Source organism: Theropithecus gelada, chromosome 5, assembly GCF_003255815.1.
Source record: "Theropithecus gelada isolate Dixy chromosome 5, Tgel_1.0, whole genome shotgun sequence".
In the NCBI taxonomy this organism is placed as follows: Eukaryota; Metazoa; Chordata; class Mammalia; order Primates; family Cercopithecidae; genus Theropithecus; species Theropithecus gelada.
The window spans coordinates 38,420,199-38,439,975 of record NC_037672.1 but is presented as its reverse complement, the minus strand read 5'-3'; the positions used below and the strand labels follow the sequence as shown (position 1 = coordinate 38,439,975).

Sequence of the window (19,777 nt, the reverse complement as noted above, 5' to 3'; positions counted from 1 at the left end):
TTCTATTTTTAGACATCTAATGCTATAGATTCTAACTTTTTCTACTCTTGTCTAGACATGCCAAATGCTGGCAAAAAAAATTGCCTATTTTTTTGTTTTTTTTGGTTTTTTTTTTTTTGTTGTTGTTTTGTTTTTTTTTGAGACAGAGTCTTGTTTTATTGGCCCGGCTGGAATGCAGTGGCACGATCTTGGCTTACTGCAACCTCTGCCTCCCGGGGTTCAAGCCGCCACGCCCAGCCTAAGAATTGCTATTTGGATATTGCCGAATCTGTAAAAACACAACAATAAGCAAAATCCTTTTAAACAAAGGAATCCTGAGTTCATCTCATTGGTGGAATGAAGCAATTCTGTAGCAAATAAATCCTTTGAAAGAACTACAAAAAGAAGAAAAAAGAAATAGGTACTTGTGCCAGGTGCAGTGGCTCATGCTTGTAGTCCCAACACTTTGGGAGGCTGAGGTGGGGGACACCTGAGGTTAGGAGTTTGAGACAAGCCTGGCCAACATGGTGAAACTCGTCTCTACTAAAAATAAAAAAAAAAATTAGCCAGGCATAGTGGCACGCATCTGTAATCCCAGCTACTCAGGAGGCTGAGGCAGGAGAATCGCTTGAACGTGGGAGCGGAGGTTGCAGTGAGCCAAGCTGGCGCCATTGTACTCCAGCCTGGGCAACAAAAACAAAACTCTGTATCAAAAAAAAAAGAAAAAAGAAAATAAAGAAATAGGTACATGTTTTAAATTGCAAGATGTTTCAATGCCTGGAACTGATAAGTAAACAATTATTGTAAGATATAGTTACTGGCCGGGCGTGTTGGCTCATGCATGTAATCCCAGCACTTTGGGAGGTCAAGGTGGGTGGATCGCTTGAGCTCAGGTGTTCACGACCAGCCTGGGCAATATGGCAAAACCTTGTCTCTAAAAAAAATACAAAAAATTAGCCAGGAGTGGTGATGCGTGCCGGTAGTCCAAGCTAATTGGGAGGCTGAGGTGTGAGGATTACTTGAGCCCAGTAGGTCAAGGCTGCAGTGAGTCAAGATTGTACCACTGCACTCTAGTCTGGATGACAGAGTGAGACCCTGTCTCAAAATAAAAACAAGTTACTGGTAAATGGAGGAAAATGGGCAAAAGAGGGCTCATAGAGCCAGATAAACTTGCTGTTTGAAATGGGAGGAAAAACTCAGTAATTAGGCATGTAGCTTAATAGCAATTTGAGACCTTCATGTGAAAAGCTGAATGAAGATGGTTAGTCTTTTTTCTCTCCTCAACCAGTTAAAGACAATTTTTTTAAATGATACAAACTTTCAGTTTTTAAAAATATATATATTTAAATGTTTATACCTGATCCCTACCCCCAGGAAAAGTTTCGATTTTTTATTAGCTAATATATTTTTGGTAGGGCAGATGAATATTGGTAAGATTATTAACTGTACTTAAAACTGAAAATAACATATGGACATGATAAAAAGACATTCACATAGATACAAAAGAATATATAAACAAAATCTCTCTCCTACAATTTTCTCTCCTACAGTTCCACTTAAGACTTCTTGGCTAAGCTACCCGAAAGCCTTATTTTTCCCGTCTGTAAAACAGATAATCCATCTAACTCGAATTGTTATAAAGATTACATGAGATGAATGTTTACACCAAGATCTTATTGGCACAATGACTGGCAGGCAATGAGCACTCCTGTTAGCACCATAACAAGCTGGTCCCACTGCACCGGAACCACGTGTAGGCTCTGAAATCACTAAAGTGACAGTAATTAACACTGAACATTTTGGGCAGGCACCGTGCAAAGTCCTTTAGGTGCATTTTCTCATCTGTTCCTCACGTAAGTCTCTGTTTCACTTCATTTTTTACTTCCCCATGTGATTCTAGGACTGATTTAAGTCTTTTGAGGTAAGTTCTGATCCTGTGTTTCAGACTGCAGGCAGAAGGCTCAAAAGATTTAGCAGCTTGCTCAGGGTCACACCTTAATAAGTGGCAGAACCAGAATTCAGGACAGACTATGTGACTTTTCTCTCCAACTCTTAATATTAGTCATTCTGCTTCTCTGGATATATAAAGGTGCCCAGGTAAAAGTCATTCTTCTCAAATGCAAAGAGTTAACCAGCCGTCAGGCCAATACTTGTCATGCAGACTTAAGCCAATACTTTGTTATGCAGTACTTGTCACTGGTGCCTTATCTTCCTATTTCTCAAGAAAAAGCTAAAAATCTGGATTTGGTGGTTTGATTTTTTTTTTGGAGATGGAATGTCTGTCGCCCAGGCTGGAGTGCAGTGGTGCAATCTTGGCTCATTGCAACCTTCACCTCGCAGGTTCAAGCTATTCTCCTGCTTCAGCCTCCTGAGTAGCTGAGATTACAGGCACCCACCACCATGCCTGACTAATTTTTGTAAAAAAATCTGGATTTTTATATAAAATCTCTCAATTTATAAGAGTTGGCACAATGTTTAAAAACAAATTTTTATACTATACAGACCAAAATATCTTTGAAGGGCAGATCTAGATCAAAGATTGCTGGTTTTTAAAAAAAGAAAACAGGCCGGGCGCGGTGGCTCAAGCCTGTAATCCCAGCACTTTGGGAGGCCGAGGCGGGTGGATCATGAGGTCAGGAGATCGAGACTATCCTGGCTAACATGGTGAAACCGCGTCTCTACTAAAAATACAAAAAACTAGCCGGGCATGGTGGCGGGCGCCTGTAGTCTCAGCTACTTGGGAGGCTGAGGTGGGAGAATGGTGTGAACCCGGGAGGCGGAGCTTGCAGTGAGCCGAGATCACGCCACTGCACTCCAGCCTGGGAGACACAGCGAGACTCCGTCTCAAAAAAAAACCAGAAAACCCTAAATTCTGACATAATTTTAGATTTACAGAAAAGTTGAAAGAATAGTACAAAAAATTCTGTATACCCTTCACATTCTGTAAATATTAATGTTATATTTGCTTTGTTTTATCCTTCTTATATACATCACACATAAAATTTATATTTATATAATTTTTTTTCCTGAACAATTTGAGATTAAGTTGCAAGGCCTGGTGCGGTGGCTCATGCCTGTAATCCCAGCACTTTGGGAGGCTGAGGTCAGGAGTTTGAGACCAGCCTGGACAACATGGTGAAACCTCATCTCTACTAAAAATACAAAAAATTAGCCGGGCATGGTGGTGCACACCTATAGTCCCAGCTACTTGGGAAACTGAGGCAGGAGAATCATTCAAACCTGGGAGGCAGAGGTTGCAGTGAGCTGAGATCATGCCACTGCACTCCAGCCTGGGTGACAGAGCAAGACTCTGTCTTTAAAAAAAAAAAAAAAAAAGAGTAAGTTGGAGACATGATGCCCTTTTCTCCTAAATACTTCAGGGGTATCTCAGTTTCTGTGGGTCAGGAATTCAGTAACAGTTTAGCCAAATGGTTCTGGGTCAAAGTCTGGTTGTAATCAAAATGTCAACCAGGGCTTTAATCATCCAAAGGCTTGACTGGGGCTGGAAGATTGTCTTCCAAGATGGCTTGCTCCTATGACTGGCAAGTTAGTGCTGGCTGTTGACAGGAGGCCTCAGTTCTTTGCCAACTGCATCTCCTCATAGCACTGCTTGAGATCCTCATGACACAGCACAGCAAGCTGGCATCTCCAAGAGAGAACAAACCAATAGAGGACAAGACAAAACCTCCAATGTCTTTTATTATCTAGCCTCAGAAATCATACCCCATCATTTCTACAAGATCCTATTTTTTAACCAGATAGCTCTATTCACTGTCTGAAGAGACATGGATACCAGGAGGTGATAATCACTGGGAGCCATCTGGGAGGTTGGCTACTGGAGTTTTATTTCCTTAAAAAATAAGGAAATAGGGCAGGTGCAGTGGCTAACACCTGTAATCCCAGCACTTAGGGAAGCCAAGGCAGGCAGATTGCTTAAGCAATCTGGCACAACCCCATCTCTACTAAAAATACAAAAATTAGCCAGGTGTGGTGGCACATGCCTGTGGTCCCAACTATTTGGGAGGCTGAGATGGGAGGATCGTTTGAGGTGGAGGTTGCAGTGAGCCAAGATCTCACCACTGTACTCCAGCCTGGGCGACAGAGTGAAACTGTGTCTAAAAAACGAAACAGGCCAGGCGCAGTGGCTCATGCCTGTAATCCCAGCACTTTGGGATGCTGAGGTGGGTGGATCACCTGAGGTCAGGAGTTCAAGACCAGCTTGGACAACATGGTGAAACCCCATCTCTACTAAAAATACAAAAACTGCCAGGTGTGGTGGCTGGCGCCTGTAATCTCAGCTACTCAGGAGGCTGAGGCAGGAGAATTGCTTGAACCTGGGGGGGCTGAGGCTGCAGTGAGCCGAGATTGTGCTACTGCACTCCAACCTGGGCGATGGAGCTAGACTCTATCTCAAAAACAAAACAAAACAAAACAAACAAAAATATTGTTACTCCTTTAAACTTTCATCCACTGGTTTTAGCATCTACTAATGATTCCTGTCTGAATTATTATGACAATGGTAGCTTCCAGTTTTTGATCAAGTTTGAATCTTGCTTTTACCACTTCGTAGAAATGGGGCCTTGGCCCAGAATGTCAACTTTCTTAAGTCAATTTCTTCATATATAAATCAAGGATAATACAGTACGCTTCAGAAGGCCATTTGTGAGGATTACGTTAGATAAGAGTGTAAAGCACTCGGCACAGGGTGTGGTACACAGTAAACACTCCACAAATGTTAGGGGGACTTTGTTGGTTGCCCATCAAGAAGGATCCATTCTCCCTTCTTCATTCCTAACAGAGCCCCAGTGTTCAGATGTTCATCCCCACCTGCTTACCTCACCTTCAGATCCAAGGATGGTCCATCTTACTTTTGTTTAACATATTTCCTTTGCTGATGATTTTTCTTGCCAATGATTGCTTCAGAAACAACCTTGTGACCAATGCTGGCGACTGAGAATTGAGGGGTGGTTCGTTAGTAAGGCTCCTGGGACACATTCCTTAAACAGCTACAAGGAAAGTTGCCCTCTCTCCTCCTTCTGGATGTCATGGCTGGATATGGTGCCTGGATAACAGGTGTTTGGTTGTGACAGCCACAGCCACCATCCTACCAGACTGGGGTGAAGCCAACACCAAAGATGGCAGAGACAATAGAAGGAGAAAACCTAGATCCTCAATTATTTTGTTCAGTCCCCGAATCAATGAACCTTGAAGCCCACTTCCTGTTTGGTGATATAAATGTCCTTCTTAATGACACGTTTGAATAGGACATTTCTTACTTGAAGCTGAAAATACCCTAATTTTAGAGGTATTGTATTAACATTATTAAGAAGAGTGGCCAGGCACAGTGGCTCATGCCTGTAATCCTAGCACTTTTGGGAGGCTGAGGCAAGTGGATCACCTGAGGTCAGGATTCAAGACCAGCCTGGCCTACATGGTGAAACCCCCATCTCTACTAAAAATACAAAAATTAGCTGGGCATGGTAGTGGGCATCTGTAATCCCAGCTACTTGGAAGGCTGAGGCAGGAGAATCACTTGAACTCGGGAGACAGAGGTTGCAGTGAGCAGAGATCGCGCCATTGCACTCCAGCCTGGGCGGCAAGAGTGAAACTCAGTCTCGAAACAAAAGCAAAAACAAAAATTAGCTGGGCATGGTGGCAGGTGCCTGTAATCCCAGTTACTCAGGAGGCTAAGGAGGGCCAATCACTTTAACCCAGGAGGCGGAGGCTGCAGTGAGCCAAGATCGCACCTTTACACTCTGGCCTAGGCAACAGAGTGAGACTCCGTCTCAGAAAAAAAAAAAAAAAAAAAAGAAGAAGAAGTAGAAGAAAAGAGAAGAACAAGCACCAATGGCTTTAGACAGAATAATGAAGTAGCATCTCAAGGAAAGAATCAGAAGTTTGCTCCAGGTGCAGTGGTCACATCTGTAATCCCAGCAGTTTGGGAGGCCAAGGTTGGAGGATCAGTTGATGTCAGGAGTTTGAGACCAGCCTGGCCAACATGGTGAAACCCTGTCTCTATTTAAAAAATACAAAAATTGACCAGGCATGGTGGCTCACGCCTGTAATCCCAGCAGTTTGGGAGGCCAAGATGGGCGGATCACCTGAGGTAAGGAGTTTGAGACCAGCCTGGCCAACAGGGTAAACCCCTATCTCTACTAAAAATACAAAAATTAGCCGGGCCTGGTGGCAGGTGCCTGTAATCCCAGATACTCAGGAGGCTGAGGCGGGAGAATGGCTTGAACCGGGTATGCGGAGGTTGCAGTGAGCCGAGATCACGCCACTGCACTCCAGCCTGGGCAGCAGAGCAAGACTCCATCTCAAAAAATAAATGAATAAGTAAGTAATCAGAAGGTTGCTAAAGCAAAATTGCTTGAAGAGCAGCTGAAATGGAAGTGAGCACATGGCCTCCACCCTCCTGGGGACTCCTAGCTATTAGAAAGGGTCTGAGGTTCTACAGGAGGTTTGGGATAGGGGACATGGAGGAGGGTTCAGTAAGACAACTGAGCTGGCAAAGGTAAGGTCTAAGTATAATGTGTAAAGTAAGTTCATTTGTACTCACCTTTAAGTAACTCTACTTAGAATACTTCAAATTAGGGCCGGTCACGGTGGCTCATGCCTGTAATCCCAGCACTTTGGGAGGCCGAGACGGGTGGATCACCTGAGGTCAGGAGTTCAAGACCATCCTGGCCTACATGGAGAAATTCCATCTCTATTAAAAATACAAAAATTAACCAGGCGTGGTGGCATGTGCCTGTAATCCCAGCTACTTGGGAGGCTGAGGCAGGAGCATTGCTTGAACCCGGGAGGTGGAGGTTGCAGTGAGCCAAGATCATGCTGCTGTACTCCAGTCTGGACAAGAGCAAAACTCCATCTCAAAAAATAATATTTCAAATTAGGTATCTGTGCACCTACTATAAGGCAGATACTGTGCGATGCTAAGAAACAGAGGGCATAGATGAATGAGAGAGGTCTTAAGAGAGGCAGGTACACAAATAACTGGCCCAACCAAGAAAATAGCCATAAATGATTTTTTAAAATGCTGTGTGGGCACAGAGGTAGATTACTCCAGCTGAGGAAAACAGGAAGGCTTCCCAGAGGCAGGGTGGCATTTGAGGTGGATCTTTTTTTTTTTTTTTTTTTTTTTTTTTTGAGACGGAGTCTGGCTCTGTCGCCCAGGCTGGAGTGCAGTGGCCGGATCTCAGCTCACTGCAAGCTCCGCCTCCCGGGTTCACGCCATTCTCCTGCCTCAGCCTCCCGAGTAGCTGGGACCACAGGCGCCCGCCACCTCGCCCGGCTAGTTTTTTGTATTTTTTAGTAGAGACGGGGTTTCACCGTGTTAGCCAGGATGGTCTCGATCTCCTGACCTCGTGATCCGCCCGTCTCAGCCTCCCAAAGTGCTGGGATTACAGGCTTGAGCCACCGCGCCCGGCTGAGGTGGATCTTAATGGAGAGACATGATCTTAGTAGGGGAAGGGTGGGTTCGAATGGGCAGGTCTATGGCAGAAGCAATGGGAAGAAAAAGATGGAAGCAGGAAGATTCAGGCTGCTTTTAGGGAAAGCAAGTTATCTTTTTTCTGGAGTTGAAGGGAGTAGGAGGAAGAATAGCTGGAGAAGACTGGAAGATTAGACCAAGGACAAATTGTGGAAGGCCTTGAACTCTACACTGAGCTTGGACTTCATTCGGTTGTCAAAATGGAGACACTGATGGTTACATAACATTGGCAATGTACTTAATGCCACTGAATTGTACACTTTAACATGGTTAAAATGGGCCGGGCATGGTGGTTCCTGACTCTAATTCCAGCACTATTGGGTCCTGACTTCTTACATAGTGTTATCAGGGGCTTACCTTGGCCTGGGCTCTGTCTGTTACTGCTTTTTGGGATGAGACAGCCTAATACAGGAAAACTTGTTTTTCTCTTTTAGTTTTTATTTTTTCTTTCTCTAATTTCTGCCTTATTGCCCCCTTTGATGCTTTTTATAAATAAAGTTTAATAGAAAGCATCACTATTATTTAATTCTTCATGGCAGCATAATTTTCTTCCGTTGGCAATGGCTGGTACTTAGAGCCATTAGTCGAGTGGTGGTTGTTTCGTCTACTAAGACTTCTATAGTTGATTGAATGCTTCTGACAAGCAGGGGTAAGAGGCAAGGGAGTATTAAGCAACCACTTAATATAACCAGCACCACTTCCATTTATGTTTTAAATCCACCAAAGGATGAAAACCAACCTCTGAAGAGGGAGTCTGGGGACTCTTTTGGTTTTCAGGTATGAGCTTGGGATTATAGCATATATAAGGTTGGCCATCTCTTGGGTCACAGACTGAATAAATAGTCTAGTTGTGCATGCAAGTCCCCAGATGGTTTCCTGTTCACTCATAATATGTATAGTACAATAAAGTCTTAACTCTTGTGTTTCTTAACCATGTGGTAGCAGGCAGTGCGGGCGTTCCTCTGTGAGTCTTTCTCTTTTTAGCATAGATATGGGAACTAGCAAGAGCAAAACAAGGATTGGCATGCTTCTATCTAGCATGGACAGAAGAGGTGTTTACCCAGAGAAGTGGGTTGGCTAAAGCGACAGAACAACAGCAAAACAATTAATATTATAGGGAAAGTCATTGGACTTAAGATTTCTGGCTACATTTACTTCCCTGATGATGGTTCTTCAGGCTTCAGCCGCGCATAGACTAGTCAGCCTTTGGGGTGACCAGAGCAGGCCTGTTGTTTCTACCAGCTTCCACCGTGCATAGACTGGTCAGCTTCCGGAGTGACCAGAGCAGGGCTGCTGTCTCTACTGGCAGCTTGGTTTTGTCGCAGGATGAGTCGAGTCGGGTGGTCTGGATCTTGCTGGCTGCTCTACCGGTCTTGGGCCGCCAGTTTCAGCCGACTGTGGTGGATCTAAGGCACGATTCTTGCAACTTTAACAGCAGTGGGAGTGGACAAGATTACAGTATGGGGCCTATCTCTTATGGGTCCCAAAGTGGTTGGATTCCATTTTTTTAACCCAAACAAAGCTCCCAGGTTTAAATAGGTGTGCTGGGTCTGTTGGACTTACAGGTACTCTTTCATGTACTGAGCTAGGAACTGTTTACATGGCTATCCCTAAACCTGTCTTTGGTTTCTCAAAGTTAGTTTTCGTAGCTCACGGAGATCACCTTTAATCTGACCTATGATTAGGGGTGACTGGCTAAACAAAATCTCATTGGGCAAATACCCAGTTTGCTTAGTGGGAGTGCACCTGACTCGGAGGAGGACCATGGGCAAGACTTGATCTAATCTCAAATAAGTCTCCTGGCAATATTTCTTCAGTAGCTGCTTGCGTGTCCGTCTGGTTCATGCGCTCCACTTTTCCTGAGCTTTGTGGCCGGTAGGCCGTGTGTAATTTCCATTTTATTTTTAACAGCCATGTTAGGTCTTGAACTATTTCAGCTACAAATGCCAGTCTGTTGTCTGACTCTAGAGTTAGAGGCAGTCTAAATCTGGGAATAATGTCTCTTATCAGTACTTTAGTTACTTCCTGCACCTTTTCTGTCTGGGTGGGGAAAGCCTGGACCTACTCTGAGAAGGTACAAAGGCCAACATGTACCCATAGCCTCCTGCTAGGGGCAGCTCGGAAAAGTCTAGAAGCAAGTTTTCACAAGGTGTGGCCTCTATTTCTTGAAATCCTGGGGGCCGGGTAGGCCCCTGCCGAGGGTTGTTCTGAACACGGGTTAGACACTGTTCACAAACGGCTCGGGCAATGACAGTGAGCTGTGGCACACAGAAATGGCGTCTAAGTACTGTCTCTAATGCCATTTTTTAAAAATATGAGTTCTTTGATGGAATTGTTTTATAAACTTAGGGGCTACCATTTCAGGAATGGCTAGCCTCCCATCTAAGAATTTCCACCATCCTCCTTCAATGTAATTTCCAGCCTCTTGGGCACATTACGCCCTTTCATTTGGAGAATAATTTGGGGCCTCTGGCAGGGGAAGCTCTGGGAGGAGAGGCAAAGCTAAGATCTCCTCTTTACAGTGCAGGGTAGTCACTTCTGCCCGTTTTGCCTCCCTGTCTGCTTTTCTGTTTCCTTTGGCCTCTAGTGTTCCTGCCTTTTGGTGCCCTTTGCAATGCATAATAGCTACTTTTTTTGGAGCCCACATAGCATTTAAGAGCTGTAGAATTTATTCTTTGTACTTTATTTCTTTGCCTCCTGCAGTTAAAAGTCTTCTTTCTTTATATATAGCTCCATGAACATGTAATGTAGCAAAGGCGTACTTAGAATCCGTGTAGACATTGACTTTTTTTTTTTTTTTCTGAGATGGAGTCTCACACTGTCACCCAGGCTGGAGTGCAGTGGCGTGATCTCAGCTCACTGCAAGCTCCGCCTCCCAGGTTCATGCCATTCTCCTGCCTCAGCCTCCCAAGTAGCTGGGACTACAGGCTCCCGCAACCATGCTCGGCTAATTTTTTTGTATTTTTAGTAGAGACGGGGTTTTACTGTGTTAACCAGGATGGTCTCCATCTCCTGACCTTGTGATCCACCCGCCTCGGCCTCCGAAAGCGCTGGGATTACAGGCGTGAGCCCCGCGCCCAGCCAGACATTGACTTTTTTTTCTTTTTGCATCATGTACATTGATCTCTCTCTAGCCTCAGCCGGCTCTCAGATCTCTGCCTAACTTGATCTCTTCCACATCCACGTCCACGTCCACATCCTCTTACAATACTAGTTTCCCTTTCTACGAGGGCTGCCGCTAACAGATCGGCCTTTTTCTTTTTTTTTTTTTTTTCTTTTCTTTTTTTTTGAGACGGAGTCTTGCTCAGTTGTCCAGGCTGGAGTGCAGTAGTGTGATTTCGGCTCACTGCAAACTCTATCTCCCAGGTTCACGTCATTCTCCTGCCTCAGCCTCCCGAGTACTGGGACTACAGGTGCCCGCCACCAAGCCCGGCTAATTTTTTTGTATTTTTAGTAGAGATGGGGTTTCACAGTGTTGGCCAGGATGGTCTCGATCTCCTGACCTCGTGATCTGCCCGTCTCGGCCTCCCGTAGTGCTGGGATTACAGGCATGAGCCACCACGGCCAGCCTGCCTTTTTCTTAAGCCTCTGATCTGCTTCCTTCTTTGCCTCTTGGTCACAGTTAACATACATCTTAGTGGCCACCTCTATAAGCTGGGTGGCATTCATGCCTGCATAAACCCTTCTAGCTTTTGCAGCTTCCATTTGATGTCACCCTTGGGCTTGTCCTACAAATGCCATGTTCACCATGCGCTGATTTTCAGCTGCTTCAGTGTCAAACGGAATATAAAGCTGGAATGCCTTACACAGTCTTTCATAAAACTGGCTAGGGCTTTCATCTGCTCCCTGGAGCACCTCTGAGATTTTCCCTATATTGATTGCCTTTTTTTCTGCCATTTCTCAACCTTTGCAGGATTGCCTCTCGGTACCTCTGCAGTTGCTGAAACTGGGTGACATCATTTGGGTCCTAGTGCGGGTCTGCTTCTGGGAACCGGCCTTGAGCGTACGCTGAGCATTCACTGTGCCTGCTAGTACATTGGCTTCTAGCCAGTGGAGGGCTGCCTGAGTTATCCTCCAGCACTCCTCAGTATTAAACAGTGTCAGGAGGAGCTGTTTGCAGTCTGGCCAAGTTGGATTGTGTGTTAGAAAGATGGACTGCACCAGATCTATAAGGGCCTTAGGTTTCTCCTTGTAGGAGGGGGTATGGTGCTTCCAGTTTAGGAGATGAGTAGTTGAAAATGAATGAAGGTTCATTCTCTTCTCTGGATTTGACCTTGTTCATTATGATAGAGGGGGGTCCTCTTGTCTCCCTGAGAGGTATTTGCATAGCCTGAGTGCGGCCTGACTGGAGAAGGCTTGCCTGATTTTCCTGATCTTCCACTTTAACTTCCTGGAGCTCTGATTCTTCCCTATTGGGTGAGGTTGGGGGGCGTGTACCCATCTGGACCTAACCCCTCAGGGGCTGCTCGTCTCAGTAGAGGTGGGTAGATTGGAGTATAGGGAGGAAGCGTTTTTTGCCTTCTCTGGAGCTTGCAAAACTGGTTTTTCCTGCTCTCCTTGAGACTTTTCCTTTGTCTCCCTGTTTGCCGGCAAAGCTGATTTTACTTTCACTTTGGGCATGGCTCCAGCTAGGAGTGTTCTGCAATAAGCTGCTAGGCAGGGCTGCATTCAGCCATGAGTGGATATTAGGTGAACTGGTCCAGGTGCCCTGGCTGTCCTCCAACCCCGGTTGCAACCCTAAATACACGGCCAATTGCTTCCCTACCTATAGCCTTTTCAGCCGGCCAGCTGACATCAAAAGAAGGCTATTCTATTTCACAGAGGGTCCTCAACCCTTGGGGGATTAACTTGATCCTATAGTCCCCTGCATAACCCTTTCTGAAGTTCTTTAACCCCATTCTAATGGGGTAGGTTTTGACGATTTTCCTCCCATTTCCTCCTTCCCAGGCATAGCACACTCACTCTTCCTTTGTTTCAGACCAATTAGACCTGGTGGGTCCCACACTTCGCTTGGAGCATACAGTCTCTACTAAGAGACCTGCAGGCCCCACATGTCACTCCCCGCGTTGGTTCCTCCTGGAACAAACTTTCACATACTTTCACACACTTCCCCTCTCCCAGTTCCCCTTTCTCAACTGTGTTTGCGAGCCACTCTCGCGTCCTGGGTTGGCTAGAGTGTAAGTTTCCCCGACCTTTACAAGCCATTCTTGCATCCTGTGTCGGACTACTAGTTGCACCCTGGGAGGTGATCAGCTCCCCTTTCGTCCTTGTGGGACGGATCCTGCTTTGGGCCCCAATACCTTACCCTGGTCCTGAAGGGCGCTATTCCTGGAATCGTCCTGTACCCCTTAGGTTCCCTTGCACTGTCAGGGAAGGGACGCCGCTGGGTCGCAGAAGAGCTGATCTCCCCTCTGGGTTGAAGTTCTCCTGATGGCATGCCTGGGGTCACAGGTATCCTGCCAGCCCAGGGCTCCAGCCCCACAGGCAAAGGAGACAACAAACCTGTCGTCTCCTCTCCTGGATGGCTCACCAAAATGTTGCAGGAATCAGAGGCCCAGAGAGACCAAATGGGTGTTACAGGAGGATTTTTATTAAGGTGTGCACCCGCTCAGTGGACTCACATCCAAAAAATTGAGACCAGAACAAAGACAGGGCTTGATTTTTGTAAGCAAGCTTACAGAAGCAGAATAAAGACAGTTAATCAAACAGTGACACGTCTTGTAATCTCTAGCACAGCTGCGTTACAGCTGTGACCTTGCAGCTGCATTGAAGCAGAAACAGGAACTTATAAAACTTGCAAAATATTTGTGGGGAGGGGGTAAAGGATTAAAAGAGGAATTTTGTTTTTCTTATCCTTATATTGGGGGTGCTGGGAGAGTCTCCAGAGCACATTCCTTTTGGGTTCTGACTTCTTAGATAGTGTTATCAGGACCTTGCCTGGGCCTGGGCTCTGTCTGTTACTGTTTTTTGGGATGAGACAACCTAATATAGGGAAACTTGTTTTTCTCTTTTAGTTTTTATTTCTTCTTTCTTTAATTTCTGCCTCACTATGGGAGGTCGAGAAGGGAGGATCACTTGAGGCCAGCAGTTCAAGACTAGCCTGGGCAACATAGTGAGATCCCAACTCTACAAATACTAGAAAAAAATTAGCAAGGAGTGGTAGCATGTATCTGCAGTCCCAGCTACTCAGGAGGCTGAGGTGGGAGGATCACTTGAGCTTGGGAGGTCAAGATTGCAATGAGCCAATTTGTGCCACTGCACTCCAGCCTGGGTGACACAGCAAGATCCTGTCTCAAAAAAAAAAAAAAAAAAGGTTAAAATGGTAAAAGGAAACATTGAGGTGTTTTTTATTTTTGTAGTCACTTTCTTTTTTTTTAATTTTAAAATTTTATTTACCATGTATGTGTGTGCGTGTGTTTTTGACAGAGCTTCATACTCTTGTTGCCCAGGCTGGAGTGCAATGGTACAATCTTGGCTCACTGCAACCCCTGCCTTCTGGTTCCAGTAATTCTCCTGCCTCAACTTCCCAAGTAGTTGGGATTACAGGTGCCCACCACCACGCCTGGCTAATTTTTGTATTTTTAGTAGAGAGAGGATTTCACCATGTTGGCCAGGCTGGTCTCGAAGTCCTAACCTCAGGTGATCCACCCACCTTGGCCTCCCAAGGTGCTGGGATTACAAGCATGAGCCACTGCACTCAGTTGATTTTTTGTGCTTTTTTGAGATAGAGTCTCACTTGCCCAGGCTGGAGTGCAGTGGCACAATCACAGCTATCACATTTAAAAAAACAACAAAAAAACGCCAGGCGCAGTAGCTCATGCCTATAATCCGAGCAGTTTGGGAGGCCACAGTGGGTGAATTGCTTGAGTTCAGGAGTTTGAGACCCACCTGGGCAACATGGAAAGACCCCATCTCTGCCAAAATGACAAAAAAATAAAAGGCAGGTGTGATGGTGGGGACCTGTAGTCCCAGTTATTTGGGGGCTGCAGTGGGAGGATCACTTGAGCCAGGGAGGTTGAGGCTGCAGTGAGCCAAGATTGTGCCACTGCACTCAAGCCTGGGCAACAGAGTGAGACCCCATCTCAAAAAAAAAAAAAAAAAAAGGCATTAACTTTGTTAGTCATTTAGAGACTCATCCTAGCTTTCCAGAGCATGTGGTCTCCAACTAGCTGTTATCATCACCACATACTGGCAGTGTGTTTAAGTTTTAGACCAAAACTCAGGTGTGTTCTTGTAGTGTTTTGTAGTGTTAGCCTTGCAAAATAATACGTATAAGCAGACTTAAAGCTTCAGAGGATAAGTTGGATACAGTGACCGCTTGCTCCCTTCCTCCCTTCCTTTTTCTTGAATACAGACATGTAAGAGACTACTCACTAGATAATGCTAGTAACATGGGAGATTATTTTAGGTGCATATACATCTTTTTAAATTTTAATAGGCATTTATTTTAGGAGCATTAGAATAAACATAATTTACAAATTATATTAGCATATAAACTTGGATGCTCCAAGAGGGACCCAATATTACAGTGTCTTAAGCAGAATAGTAATGTATTTCTCTCTCACATCAAAGTCCAGGTAGGTGGTCAAGGGCTGGAAAAGGCCAAAGCCTTCCTCATCTGGTCGCTCTGCTGTCCTTGACACAAGTATCCCATTTCATGTCCAGGGTGGCTGCTCCCACTCTAAGCATCATATTTTCATTCTAGCCAGCAAGGAAAAGGGAAAAGAGGAAGGGAAAGGTACCACCTGCTCTGTAAAAGCAGATTCAAAAATAGCAGCCCCGGCTGGGCGCAGTGAGTCACGCCTATAATCTCAGCACTTTGGGAGGCCGAAGCAGGTGGATCAGTTGAGGTCAGGAGTTTGAGACCAGCCTGGCCTACATGGTGAAACCCCATCTCTACTAAAAATATAAAAAAATTAGCTGGGAGTATTGGCGCACGCCTGTAATACCAGCACTTTGGGTGGCCAAGATGAGTGAATCACTTGAGTCCTGGAGTTCCAGACCAGCCTGGGCAACATGGTGAAATTCTGTCTCTATTAAAAACACAAAAATTAGCCGGGCATGGCGGTGTGTGCCTATAATCCCAGCTATTCAGGAGGCTGAGGCACGAGAACCACTTGAGGTGGAGGTTGCAGTGAGCCCACATTGCGTGATTGCACTCCAGCGCGGGAGACAGAGTGAGACTCTGTTTCAAAAACAAAACAAAACAAAAACATCTCCTGCTACTCCTCTTTCAAGTTTCTGTATTAAATTTAACTGGAAAGCATCCAGAGATTCCAAGATGAGGTGTTTTACAATTTTTAAAAATTATTTACTATTTTTTTTTCTTTTTAAGCTATGCTACTAACTGAAATTTACTATTATTTAGCTATATTGGAACTGTTCTCAATACTGTGCAACCAAAACAAATAAGTAGACTCTCGAGGCTGAAGACTGCAACTGTTATCCATAAATCCCAATTTTGCATGTGTATCAAAATAGCTTCATTTTTCTTATTCACTATTTTTATTTACAGAGTAAATGTTACAAATCTGAAACTGTAACATACACTGTGCTAATAAAATGCCATTTTAATTATTTTACATTGATGTTCCATGAGATTTTTATTATATTTATTATTTTTAAAAATTGAACTTCACCCTTTTGAAACAAAAAATTAAAAATTTTTGTTCACTCTGTTTGAACACAATAGACTAGGAACTCTTCCCTAGACGGTATTAGAAGGCACTGCCCTAGACAGTGTTACAGGCATGTGCCACCAGTGTTAGAAGAATTGGCGAGAAATGTCACCAGCAACTTTTAGCACTTTCCAGTGGTCCACACTCAGCCAAATAGTCTTCAAAAAGGAGGCTCAAATCAGGCCCCGTCCTGACCCGCAGGCACAGACCCCGGGGGGACCACCTCTGAGACACCATGTTTCTTGCCAATCCGGGTCAACTTCCTGACAGTCTGTCATGTAAGGGAGCAAAGGGATTTAACAGTCACTCTTCCACAGTTTAATTGTTTTGTCATTTTCTAGCGCAGCAGAGGTGATGTTTTCTGTTGGGTGACAAGCTGTTGAGATCACACCACCTGTGTGGCCTTGTAATTTCTGTACAATCTCTTTCGTCTGAAGGTTCCAAATGTAAAGAAGGTTATCCTCCGAGCCAGACACAATCTGCTTCCTGCCAGTAACAGAGAAATTGGCAAATATGCAGTATTTCTCATTCTTGTGGCCAGTGTACATCTTCAGGCAATTCCCGTTGCTGTAGTCCCAGAGCTTCAGAGTGTTGTCCAGCGTGGCAGCCAGGATGTATCTGCTGTTCTGGGAGAACGTCACAAAAGACACCGGGGGTTGTCATCATCAGTGAGCGTCTCAGGCACTGGCCCGAGGTAGTGTCCCAGATGGACAGAGACCATCATAGCTACTTGAAACTATCAAGAATCCATCACAATTAAAATGAATGGCCAAGACTGGATCTGAGTGAGCTGGTGAAATCTTGAGGCACTTCCCTGTTTTCACATTCCATATTCTCACACTTTCATCAAAGGATCCTGAGACAGTAAGGTTGGACTGGGGATTGAAGTTACAGCAAAAGACATAATTACTGTGTCCCTTCAGGGTTTTCAGATACTTTCCTGAGCTCACCTCCTGTATTTTGTATCTTCAAGGTTTTGTCATCTAAGGCTGAAACAAAAAGGTTAGAATCTGAGGACCAGGCTACATTGGATATTCCCAGCTTGTGACCAGACGGTTTTCTCAAATTTCCGGTCACATGCACCCCAAATTTTAATGAGTTTATCAGCAGATGAACTTGCCAGCCACTCTCCATTGGGGCTGAATTTCAGGAAGGACACTGCGTTGGTGTGGCCAGCAAGGGTGAGCTTTAGAGCATAGTTTGGCTTCACGGGTGTAGGCTTGCTCTGAATGGCGGATGACGAAGGGGTCGGCTGTGCTCTGGTGGCCTCTTCTCGGTAGCCATGGCTCTGACGCTGGCCGCACAGGGGACGTGGACAGAGGGTCCTGGTGACAGAGGCAGTCTGCAGGGCCGCCGTGGCAGGCCGGGTGCTCAGGGCATCGGTGGACCTCGCCTGGACACCAGCGAGGACTATTCATTTATATTTTTTTGAGACAGTCTCACTGTGTGGCCCAGGCTGGAGTGTAGTGGTGCATTTTCGGCTCACCGCAACCTCTGCCTGCCCGGTTCAAGCGATTCTTGTGCCTCAGCCTCCTGAGTAGCTGGGACTACAGGCGCGTGCCATCACCCCAGGCTAATTTTTTTTTTTTTTTTTTTTGAGACTGAGTCTCGCTCTGTCGCCCAGGCTGGAGTGCAGCGGCGCGATTCCGGCTCACTGCAAGCTCCGCCTCCCGGGTTCACGCCATTCTCCTGCCTCAGCCTCCCGAGTAGCTGAGACTACAGGCGCCCGCCACCTCGCCCGGCTAGTTTTTTGTATTTTTTTTTTTTTTTAAATTAGAGACGGGGTTTCACCGTGTTAGCCAGGATGGTCTCGATCTCCTGACCTCGTGATCCACCCGTCTCGGCCTGCCAAAGTGTTGGGATTATAGGCTTGAGCCACCGCGCCCGGCCCGGCTAATTTTTTATATTTTTAGTAGAGACGGGGTTTTGCCATATTGGCCAGGCTGGTCTCGAATTCCTGACATCAGGTGATCCGCCTGCAACGGCCTCCCAAAGTGTTGAGTTTACAGGTGTGAGCCACCGTGCCCGGCTGAGAATTTTATTTCACCAAATGATTCTCTAGCTAACAAATGTTTAACTGCCATTGGCCTACACTGTGCAAAAGGCCTATTAGATAATATCTAGAAATCCCAAAAAAATTAGCCTGAAAAGTAATCCATTTTTTTCCTGTAAAATAAGTTAAGGCAGCTTGAGCTATTTCTATTTTAAATTTGTTAGGTTAGGCCTGGTGGTGGCTCATGCCTGTAATCCCAACACTTTGGGAGGCCAAGGTGGGCAGATCATTTGAGGCCTGGAGTTCGAGACCACCCTGGCCAACACGGTGAAACCCCATCTCTACTAAAAATACAAAAATTAGCTGGGCGTGATGGTAGGTGCCTGTAATCCCAGCTACTTGGGAAGCTGATGAAGGAGGATCACTTGAACCCAGGAGGCAGAGGTAGCAGTGAGCTGAGATCACGCCACTGCACTCTAGCCTGACAGAGCGAGACTGTCTGAAAACAAAAGAAATAAGGTTAAATTTACATCCCAAAATGTACTCGGATCTATAAAGACATGCATTATTATTATTATTTTTTTTTTTGAGAAGGAGTTTCACTCGCCCAGGCTGGAGTGCAATGGTGTGATCTCAGCTCACTGCAACCTCCACCTCCCAGGTTCAAGGAATCTCCTGTCTCAGCCTCCTGAGTAGCTGGGATTATAGGCATGCGCCACCACACCCGGCTAATTTTTTATTTTTAGTAGACAGGGTTGCACCATGTTGGTCTCGAACTCCTGACCTCAGGTGATCCACCTGCCTCGGCCTCCCAAAATGTTGGGATTACAGGCATAAGCCACCGTGCCTGGCCCATGCATTACTTAAAAAAATTTTTTTTGAGACACAGTCTCTGTCACCCAGGCTGGAGTGCAGTGATGTGATCTCAGCTCACTGCAACCCCTCCCTGTCAGGTTCCAGTGATTCTCCTGCCTCAGCCTCCCAAGTAGCTGGGATTACAGGCATGCACCACACTCAGCTAATTTTTTTGTATTTTTGGTAGAGATGGGGTTCTCACCGTGTTGCCCAGGCTAGTCTCAAACTCCTGAGCTCAACTGATTCGCCTGCCTCAGCCTCCCAAAGTGCTAGGATTACAGGCATGAGCCACCACACCTGGCGAGGACGTGCATTACTTTTGTAATCCTGGCTCGTTGTAAGAATTCAAAACAGAATTGGCTATCCACTTTACGTATTTTACAACATGGCCACCTAAAAGTGTCCTTTTTGATATGCAGAAAAAGTAGAAAGGCAGGATTCAGTCAAAAGATGAATCTCTGAGTTACTAGTATTTTGGAAGGAAATTCCTTTCTCAGGTCTTTATCATCATATAACACAACCAATGTGAGAAATGAAAGGAATAGTGCATGTGGATTAAAAAGCTACTATACAAATAAGGGTTAATATTTCCAGGTTCTATTTCCTTGCCTTAGGCAGCATTATGGCCTTGGTTTTTTCAGAGGGACTAAATGTGATCAGCATAAAACGATTTTGCAGGTTCTGAAGTAGTCACACCAATGTAAAAAATTAACATTTACACTTTTTTTTTTTTTGAGACAATCTCACTCTGTCGCCCAGGCTGGAGTGCAGTAGCACGAT

The 19,777-nt window shown here is 45.4% G+C and overlaps 1 pseudogene; it reads right to left on the bottom strand.

Annotated features, from left to right (window-relative positions):
- Window positions 1-16,445: 16,445 nt before the first annotated feature.
- LOC112624294 lies at window positions 16,446-19,311 on the bottom strand (annotated as a pseudogene).
- Window positions 19,312-19,777: the final 466 nt, after the last annotated feature.